At 37.2% G+C, this 10,102-nt stretch overlaps 1 long non-coding RNA gene across 2 annotated transcripts; it reads right to left on the bottom strand.

The window, feature by feature from the left end:
- Positions 1-5,177: 5,177 nt before the first annotated feature.
- On the bottom strand, positions 5,178-9,888 carry LOC136268024 (uncharacterized). 2 transcript variants are annotated; one of them, XR_010706848.1, is made up of 4 exons: positions 9,794-9,888; positions 7,473-7,537; positions 5,488-5,546; positions 5,178-5,425 (listed from the first exon to the last, which is right to left on the bottom strand). It is a non-coding gene; the product is annotated as an uncharacterized lncRNA (long non-coding RNA). The 2 variants fall into 2 exon arrangements; XR_010706849.1 differs by lacking the exon at positions 9,794-9,888 and adding an exon at positions 9,071-9,459.
- Between the last annotated feature and the right edge of the window lie 214 nt (positions 9,889-10,102).

The following is a 10,102-nucleotide window of genomic DNA, read 5'->3' on the forward strand; positions in this document are numbered from 1 at the left end:
GTAGCACCTGATTAGTGCACAGGGGTATCCCAGTGCTGGTACCTGGGCCAGTAGGTGTGACCACACATACAGCAACCCAAATTATTTTTGGTTTTGCCTGCATGTTTTAGTGTAGTCTGTTTATGTGTGTTAGATGTGACAATGTGAGTAGTGAAGGGTAAATGATGTGGCTGTGAAGTTTTTATGTGTACTACGGCACAGTAGTTTTTACTGGCAAGGTAACTACCATATAGTGTTGCATATAATACCATCAATTTCACCAAATTATCAGTGTGGGTGTTGCTATAGTAACTGTTGAATACTCATTCAAATAAGTATGTACATCTTTATTTAGTAGTGCAGTCCCCTGCGTACGATGACTACTCCAGGTAAACAAACAAGGTGTGTTAAATCATGGTGTTTGGATGCCTTTACTTCTATGTATACAGTTGTCCAAGTAAAATGACAAGAGGTTGTCTCGGTCAAGAGTTTGTTCAGTTGGTGAGCCATTGACTGGATATGTGACCAAGTCTGACAAAACCAGGCTTATAGCCCAAAAAATGCATAATACTTAATTTTCTTTATAAGTTATAACAATTCTGTAAAGTTCCCACACAAGTGGTCGAAATGTTAATTTGTTATCATGTTCGGCGAGAAAGTTATTATTATACATATGTCAGACTTTTGAAAAGTGATCAAAATTTGACAGGCTATAAGCCTGGTTTTGTCAGACCTGATTACATTATATTGTACATTAGATGTGATCATTAATACCTACCATTGAAAGTGATTTGTTACTATTCAATGTGATCAAAAATTTCTTTGATGTTCTTGCTAAAATCATGTTTCATTGAAAGTAGCTAGCAGGCTTAACACTTGTTATACTGATTCCTTAAAATGTGTTAAATCATACGTCAAACATTTACAGGGCACCTTAGATTTCTAGTAATATGGTATTCTGAACTTTTGTGTCACATCATGTGAGGTTGAGGCTGCATGTTGATGTATGCATGTGGTACTGACCTTATGTAGCACTGACAACTTTCTTAATTGTTTATTATTATTGTAATGCCTGCCAATCTTGGGTCGTATAGAGAGTTTGCCTTATGCACACTGTAGCTTCAGTCACACTCTAATGATGTAGTGGAAGTGCGACTTACCTGTATGTACCCCAATAGTACGTGGTATCTTACTATATGCCAGTTGTATGTGTGCCATAGAGAAGGCTACTAACAGGATTGTGAAAGTGTGGCTTGGAGAAAAGTCTCCTGCATGTGTACATGAGTTACTTATGTACTTTGTAACGATTGTGTGCCATTTTCATGTGTATTTTTTTGAGTGTGTCCCCTGCATGCATTGTTTGAAACATAAGATTATTAGTTAGACGTCTTGAAATTGGTATCTGTACATTAAGAATTAGTCGGTCCAAATGAATTTGTACAATACACTAGTGAACAAGAAGTCTGCTAGCATGGAGTGTACCATCATAAAGAAGTCTGGCTTACCAGTTGTTAGCCTGAGTTTGTAATGAAAGTGGCTAACAAGTTATAAGCCTTATTTCACCACATAGCTGTATTTTGAGACACCAATTGCAATGTATCAAAAATTCATAATAATCATGCATGGTAAGTACATACTGGAAATGTTTTTAGCAACTGTCATGGCAACAGTTGCTAAGCAATTGTTGGCAGGGATTACCAAATTTATGAAGTTTGCTTTTTTTTGCCCTTACAGTTAATTGTGGTCATGTCACAAACTGAAGACTTGCAAGGAGAGATCGATGCAATTATTAGGTAAGCTGATGCAAATAATTGCGTATGTAGTCTTTAGCTTATTGTCATTGTATATTGTATAGGAGGAGAATAGCATACTCAGTTTCAAGTACCATCCGAGTTCTAAAGAAAATTGAAAAATATATCATATTACAGTACTGTTACTGTCATTGTACTGTATGACTGTAGTACTTTTTTACTATTATATTATACACGAATCAATGTCACACCCCATGCACCTACCCCAGATTGGGCAACAGGTAGGAATTTGCAAGGATTAACTCATCCCCAGGGTAGGGGCATTTGCAACACTAATCACCATATTGTTAATGATTCCCGAGATAAATAATACGAAGTAGTAGAGATTTAAAACTCGAAGTTGTCCCCAGGGTCTCGGTGAGTAAATTGCCTTTGCAATTCCCTTACCTGGGGTAGGTAGGGAATAACATTGATAGGTACATTACTGTACAGTTGGTGGCTCAATATTTTATATTCATACTTATTTTTATCATGTCACTACAGCAGAAAATGCATGTGCCAGTATGTGTGTAGTCTTCAGTCTTTCATCAGCTCATACACTTGTATTTATTATAATGTGACACCTACCCAATCGTAACTCATATTACTATGTACTTAATTTGCATGGCAGTATTTCTGCCTTAGCGGGAGGCATACACAATAAACACTGTAATGCAGTATTTCAGATAGAATAAGCAGAATTTCACAGTATCTTCCCACAAATAAAAAAGTTTGCAGTTAAATTCATATATAGAAGAACCAATCCCAGTATAAGAATTTATAATTATCATAATGATTGTTCTGGTATTGGGCTCTGGCCATGGGTTGAATTTTCAAACAACAATATTTATGTAAAATTGTGTAATGCATATGTGACCGGATTTGCGAAGAGGGGTCTTCCACACACATCCATTTCTATGAACTTGGAAGCCCATAGCTCAGTGTTCAAGGAAGGTACAAACTTGCAATTTTCTACATCTATTAACTGAAGTTGGTACTCACTACTCTTCAAATTTCAAGGCAATGACTTTTTCCAATCTGAAGTTATGAATAGCCGAAGTTCACAAATTGGATGTGTGTGGAAGACCCCTTTTCGCAAATCCGGTCAATTTTTCTTCTTTTTTTGATGTTCAGCTGTATTATTGTACATGTACAGCATGTGTACATGATAATTGAAGGTATATAGTGGGCTGATTTTGCTGGCAATCCCATAAATCATAATGGGTAAATTTTAAATCATAATAGACTGAATGAAGCCTATTGGTTTCGTGTTAATGGATTATAATGTGAAATTTCAAATACAAATTGTGCACTTATAACTTGACATGTACAATATTTATCCACTGCAGTGATATAGAATATAGATTATCTAACTAATGGGGTAATATCGGTCGGATTACTTTGTTATCAGTGAAACAGTCAATTACATTCCAATAGAACAATCACTAGCTAGCTAGCTACCATCCATTATGTCTCTTGTACACAGTATGATAAACTTAGCAATACAACTTACCATGCAATGCAATGTGTGTTTTGTACATGTGCTAGTATGCGTGTTAATTTTAATGTACCACATGAACACTGCAGCTGTTTAATAAAAAAAGTTGAGCAAGTATTGACAACATACAGTATAGATAATTATCACACAATAATCAAACATAATAAATCCAAAAATTAGATAGGAATCATAATTAGGCCACTCCAAGTCATACCTTAGTTTCTGGTCACTCCCTAGCCAACAAAAAGGATGCGGACGGGCGGATGATCAGGACTATAGAATCTTACATATACACCAGTAATATAATATACTGTGATAACACACTGTATAGTATTATTATTTGCTCAATTTATCTTGATTTTATTAACCAACATTCTTATAGTCACATACTTATGCTTCTGCAAAATGCACTAGGAAAATTGTTGATGGCTAGTTATACTGCTTTAAAAGAACTGAGCACAACAATGTATAGCTAAGCACTATATTATAGGAATTAAAAGGTCTGCTGATGTACGTATTGTATATAGCTATAACATGTTTTTACTTTCCAAGTGTAATGTCTCATTAGCTACGTATATGCTAGGAAAGTATCTAAGTCTTCAAATGGTCCAAAATGGCATTAAACTATTATGTACACACCAGAAAGTCTCCATTCAAATGTGAAGTCTTAGCCCACTATCTGTTTCCAGCCTCCTTTTCAGTGAACCTAGAGAAAAGTAACCGTCAAAGTTTGAATCATTGAGTGCTCCAGGCTATAGTATTTTTCAGTTATCATGTGGGAAGTTAATGTTTAAACTAAGGATTGCCACTTGTCAGTGTAGGACTATACATGCAGTTATTTAGTCATGGAAAAGTTGAAATTTGAGCTCATCGAATGTTACCAGCTTTCAAATCAGTGTACCTGTGTTCAGTGATAAGGAAGTTGAAATTTAGAAAAGTTACTAGAGTAATCATTAGAGGACTACGTACATCTGAATTGTTAGGAAATTGAAGCTATCTGATGTTCTAGTTAATGCTATATATTGAAATTACTTTGGTTACTGGTAACGGAAACATTAATAATAGGACAAAACTACAGGGTGTATAGTCAGAAACGTAACGTTTTAGTAGTGCGGCATAATTATACCTAATATTAGAGTTAAGGGTAGAGTGACCGTCCTATCAGAGTATCTCAATATTTTGCAGTGTTAAAAAAAATTGTGTCCTTGGTTTTCACATGCATTTAAGTACCTGTAAATAGTCCTCATAAACTGGGATTCCAGGTTTTCCATACAGGCGGGTGACCAGAAACTAAAGTTTGACATGAAGTGGCCTTAAGGAAACTGCAAGGCAGAAGTTAGAACCAAAAGTTAAGTTAGCACTATGTATTATATTTAGGAATTTTTTAATTTTGTTAACTGTATTGTAGTAATATTCAAATTCATTGCAGGTATATACCATGTATACACTAGTCATGATCAAAATTTCAGATGCTCACCTGAGTCACCTTATAAGCTGGTGGCTGTATTAGGCTAGATGATGTAGATTATTTTTCACAGAGGATTATACATTTGGCTCATGGGTGGCACAATTTCAGCAGATGGTGACCTGATCAGACAGACTTCACTGTGTGTACTATTACAATAGATTATGGATAACTAGTTTTAAGCCCATTGTAGAGCCAAGCAACTGCAGTTTAACATTTTAGAATCCATGTGAGTTTTTTCGCTGCTTCCGTGTGTATAATGAAGTAATTGAAGTTGAGACTGAAGTGTTAATGTAGACCTTATATTGTACGTAGACCTGTATGCATACATGTAGACCTTTCATTTTTAGAAACAAACCATTTGGCTTGTGACCAAAATTAATGCGAATCACGACATCCGTAGATCCAATAACATGCAATATGATTAACACTAAGTTAAATATTATATATGATGTATAGTAGGCTAGGTAGTTATATGGTTAACAGCAGTGTTGAGAATCTTGCTTAGCTTACGTGTACAACACTATACAACTTTATTGAGTTTCAGATTCCTTACAACTATTTTAACATACAGTACATGAAAAAGTACTACAGTCATACAGTACAATGACAGTAACAGTACTGTATAATGAAACATTTTTCAAATTTCTTAGAACTCGGATGGTACTTGAAACTGAGTATGCTATTCTCCTCCTATACAATATACAATGACAATAAGCTAAAGTCTACATACGCAATTATTTGTATTAGCTTACCTAATAATTGCATCAATCTTTCCTTGCAAGTCTTCAGTTTGTGACATGACCACAATTAACTGTAAGGGGGGAAAAAAAGCAAAATTCATAAATTTGGTAATCCCTGCCAGCAATTGCTTAGCAACTGTTGCCATGACAGTTGCTAAAAAACATTTCCAGTATGTACTTACCATGCATGATTATTATGAATTTTTGATACATTGCAATTGGTGTCTCAAAATATAGCTATGTGGTGAAATAAGGCTTATAACTTGTTAGCCACTTTCATTACAAACTCAGGCTAACAACTGGTAAGCCAGACTTCTTTATGATGGTACACTCCATGCTAGCAGACTTCTTGTTCACAAGTGTATTGTACAAATCCAATTCTTAACGTACAGATACCAATTTTTTGGGATTAGAGCTGAGCGATAGTGGCAATCAATCGATTATCGTGATAGCTATTAACAATCGTGATCTTGATAGTATACTATCGTGCTATCATGATTACTTATTCATATCTGTGCTTAGTCAAAAATATGGATAACAAAAGCAAACATGATAGTGTTGAACTTCAGAAAACTGTATAAGACTGGTAACTTGAACGTGGACAACAAAGATAACAATTGTAATACTGACACATAACATTTATTAGTGGAGTGTTAGAAAAGCAGATAAGTGGTGTGTACATAATTGGAGTATTCATGTGCTGTATACGTGAAGTTGAGTGTCTTTAATAACTGCTAATAACTATCGTGATACTATCCTGATATAAAAGTTACTATCAATCGTGATAGTGATAGTTGTACTATCGCTCAGCTCTAACTGGGATACCCCTGTGCACTACTCAGGTGCTACAGTATAAGCATTCATGTACATGATAGGGCCCCCACAGGAGTGCTTTACAAACAAATGTGTGGGTACACAAAGTTCCACTATTATACGAGACATGCAAAGTTTCTTTCTCAAGAAAACAACAACAATGACAACAACCAAGCACCGGGAGGATTTGTCTGCACTGACTCATAGTGCCTGAGTAGTGCACAAGTGTCCCAGTGCTGGATAACTGGATAGGTATGACTGTGCTAGCACAGTAGGCGAAGGATCTGTGTGTGTGTGTGTGTGTGTGTTTGTATGTGTGTCTGTGTCTGTGTGTGCTCACCAACCTGGTAATTGCTATAACTTCAATTCTCAGTGAGGCAGGACAAGTAAGTAACCCACAGGAGATACATGCACACCCACACACATACACCCGTGAACACACACACACACACGCACGCACGCACTTGTACACATGCATGTGTACACACACACGTATACACACACGTACACACACACACACACACACACACACACACACACACACGCACACGCACACAGAGTACAAATATATACATGTATACTTGACATAAACAGTGGGAGTTTAGAGGGACTAAGTTGCCAAAACTTTTTTTGCCTATTAGCTACAATATGTTCAATAATGATTATACGAAATTAGTCAAACTTTATTTGCTAAACTTGTGTGCATGTAAGTTCTGGGTAATTCTTGGTGGGTTGGAAGAGCTTATTCACGCTTAAAGCAAGTAAGGTTCCTTTGTCTTTGCCCACCGGAATACTGGGGATGCACTGCTCAGATGCCAGCATCAAGGGTAGGACTGGTAATAAGTAGGATGCTATGTATAACATGTCACATAGGTGAAGACACGCATGGGTATTAACCCACTAAGTTAGCGACATAACATACAGTAACAGTTGGAATTTACTGCTGCAGTTAATGCCAGGTCCCACTAATACAGCTGGGTAGATATGCACAATAATTTTTTTGTTCAAACAAGCAAGAAATTGGGTACAAGCACATAACGTTACATTATTTGCCAAAGTGCCTACACAAGGCGTTGGTGAACAATTATGAAGATTCAGTGAAAAAGGGATGTCCAGCTGTTAAGTGATCATATGACAATATACGGCCACATAAACACACACTAAATAATTATATGCACTTTTACCTTTCACATGATCCATTGATCCATGATTCACCAGTCCATGATCTGCTAATACAGCACTTCTTTTCCTACAGATGTAGGTGTAACAAACGCATGTGAGATTAGCAGCTTTGAAGTGTGCAGCCGGATGCACAATATGGATATAAAGTACACACTTCCGTTTGACCTCACCAATACAAAGTACAGCAATAAAATGTGTGCGTGTGTGTGTGTGTGTGTGTGTGTGTGTGTGTGTGTGTGTGTGTGTGTGTGTGTGTGTGTGTGTGTGTGTGTGTGTGTGCATTGCATGCATGCGCGTGTGTGTGTGTGTTTGATACATATATCATTACATATGTACACAAAATGGCCATGGAAGAGGTTACAAAAAAATTAAGATTCTATAGCTATGTAGAAGACTGCAGTAACCTGCATTGCAAAACTGTTGAAAACATTTCTGTGCGGAAAACACACATACACACAGACTTTCAAGAGAGCACAACAAGATAGTACAACTGTTACTATAGTACAGCACACATGTAAGCCATCAATCTGTGCAAAAACAAGTCCATGCTTTCTGCTATGGAATACCAATTCTAGACACATAAGTAGTCATGGATACTAAACATATAAGGAAGCAAAGGGTACATATCACTTGCCACTAATGTTAAACACTATAAAAACCACCCCAAGTGTAATATAAAAGGTATGGTCAAGCATACCTCACAAACATTTCTGCTTATTTTGAGGTTCTGAGGCTGCAATTTTTCCATATGCTACTGTGTGATTGACTTGGGATCAGTCTAGTGTAAGCCTTTTTACAGATAACTCAAACATCCCTCTTTAAAGGTAGGGACATAGTGGGGTTTCAACAAGCTTCTTTGCCCAGCACTGGGAAATTTTAGTGATGCACCAATTAATTGGTAAATAATCAGAAATCAGTTTATCAGCCAAATTTCAGCATATCAGTAACAGTAATTATTAGCAGATTACTTAGTTGATTAACTTTACTGCCACTGTTTTCATCAAAAATAAAATAACAAAAATGTATGAAATTTTGGCAAACATGGGATCGGTATCGGCCATTGATTTCAATATCGGCTAATGGGATAAATCTCTTATTGGCACATCACTAGGAAATTTGACACTAGAGTTTGTTAAATCCCCTGCCCCATCCTACTCCAAGGTGGGGAGGTGGACACTGATAGGTGCATAACACATGACAGGTACATTGCTCTCAACAATGAAAAAAGAAAGCCTACACTTCAAGTATCAACTAGCTATAAGCCATACCCTATTTATCTGCTAATGTGGAAGCCAACCTCAGTGGTAGCAGATATACCTGTGCCACTACTAGCTGCAGACTGATGAAGCAACTCTTAATTGTCTGTACCCAAAGTTCAGAAGTTACAACCATAGATTCATGTTCCAACACAACACAAGCGGGGAAATGGGAGTGCTTCTTAATTTTCATCAGTCTAGTAAATGATCTAGTCACCATAGACCAGCTCACTGAAAAGCATAAACTTGCATGGGTAGGATGGAGGCTAGGAGCTATACCCATGAAAGCTGGACCGTACGTACCAAGGTACGTACCCCTCATTCCCTTTATAGTGAGAATTCACCTTCACTCAGCTTCTGGTCTGGTTCAGCAACTGAACAATCACTGTCATAGTCACCCTGACTCACTTCTCCACAATCACTACCACGTACTGTTCACCCGGTCATCACGAAAACATTTGAACTGATCAGTATCCGCTAGAGAATCCTGATCTACAACAGTACAAGCGCCCAGATAGTATCCGTATATCCTCTACCAGACACTTCGACCATATAGTTCAAAATAAGGCCTTGTGCACTATTGAACTATATGGTCAAAATAAGTACGAGAATAGGTTGCAACACGCCCGTTTTTTGCCGCTTGCGTTTCGACTGCTTGGGTACTGATGAAAGCCGGAATGGAACGGAACCAATAGGGGGCGTGCGCCAAGTTAAAAAATCGTTTTAAACAGATCGTGCACTGTTTCCAACTTTCACACAATAACTAGAATTGTGTTAGAATTAGTTCGCTTCTGCTATAGACATGCTAGAAAACATGCTCGACGGTTCTATTTAATGCCCACTGCAAGAATGCGTTGTACAATCGTCTAAGCTGAACAGTGATCATTTAGCTAAGCTGTTAACATATTTTGTAAGCACTGTTAATATAATAACATACTGCAGTTTGCTAACTCTCGTAAATCGCTGCCAATATAATGGTAGAATTATAGTCGCTTCAGAAAACCAGCGACACTTGTACAAAAAAGGCTTGAATACTGCTACAACATGAAAATACTACAGTAGTTTACCTGTTGGAATGGTAAGGAAGTACTTCTACATCAGGATTAAACTAAACTGGATGGATTTTATTTACACACACCTTGCCACGTGGTGGGCATTTAATAGAACTTTCGAGTCGAACGATTACTAGCATGCCTATAAACAGAAACAAATTAATTCTCTAGTTGTTGTGTGACAGTTGGAAATAGTGCACAATCTGTTTCAAACGATTTTAAACTTGGCGCGCGCCCCGATCGATTCCATTCCGGCTTTCATCAGTACCCGCTTCACTTGCCCAACTCTACTTTCCACCAAGCAATCCTTTAAGCGATAAACAC

This window comes from Dysidea avara, chromosome 10, assembly GCF_963678975.1.
Source record: "Dysidea avara chromosome 10, odDysAvar1.4, whole genome shotgun sequence".
In the NCBI taxonomy this organism is placed as follows: Eukaryota; Metazoa; Porifera; class Demospongiae; order Dictyoceratida; family Dysideidae; genus Dysidea; species Dysidea avara.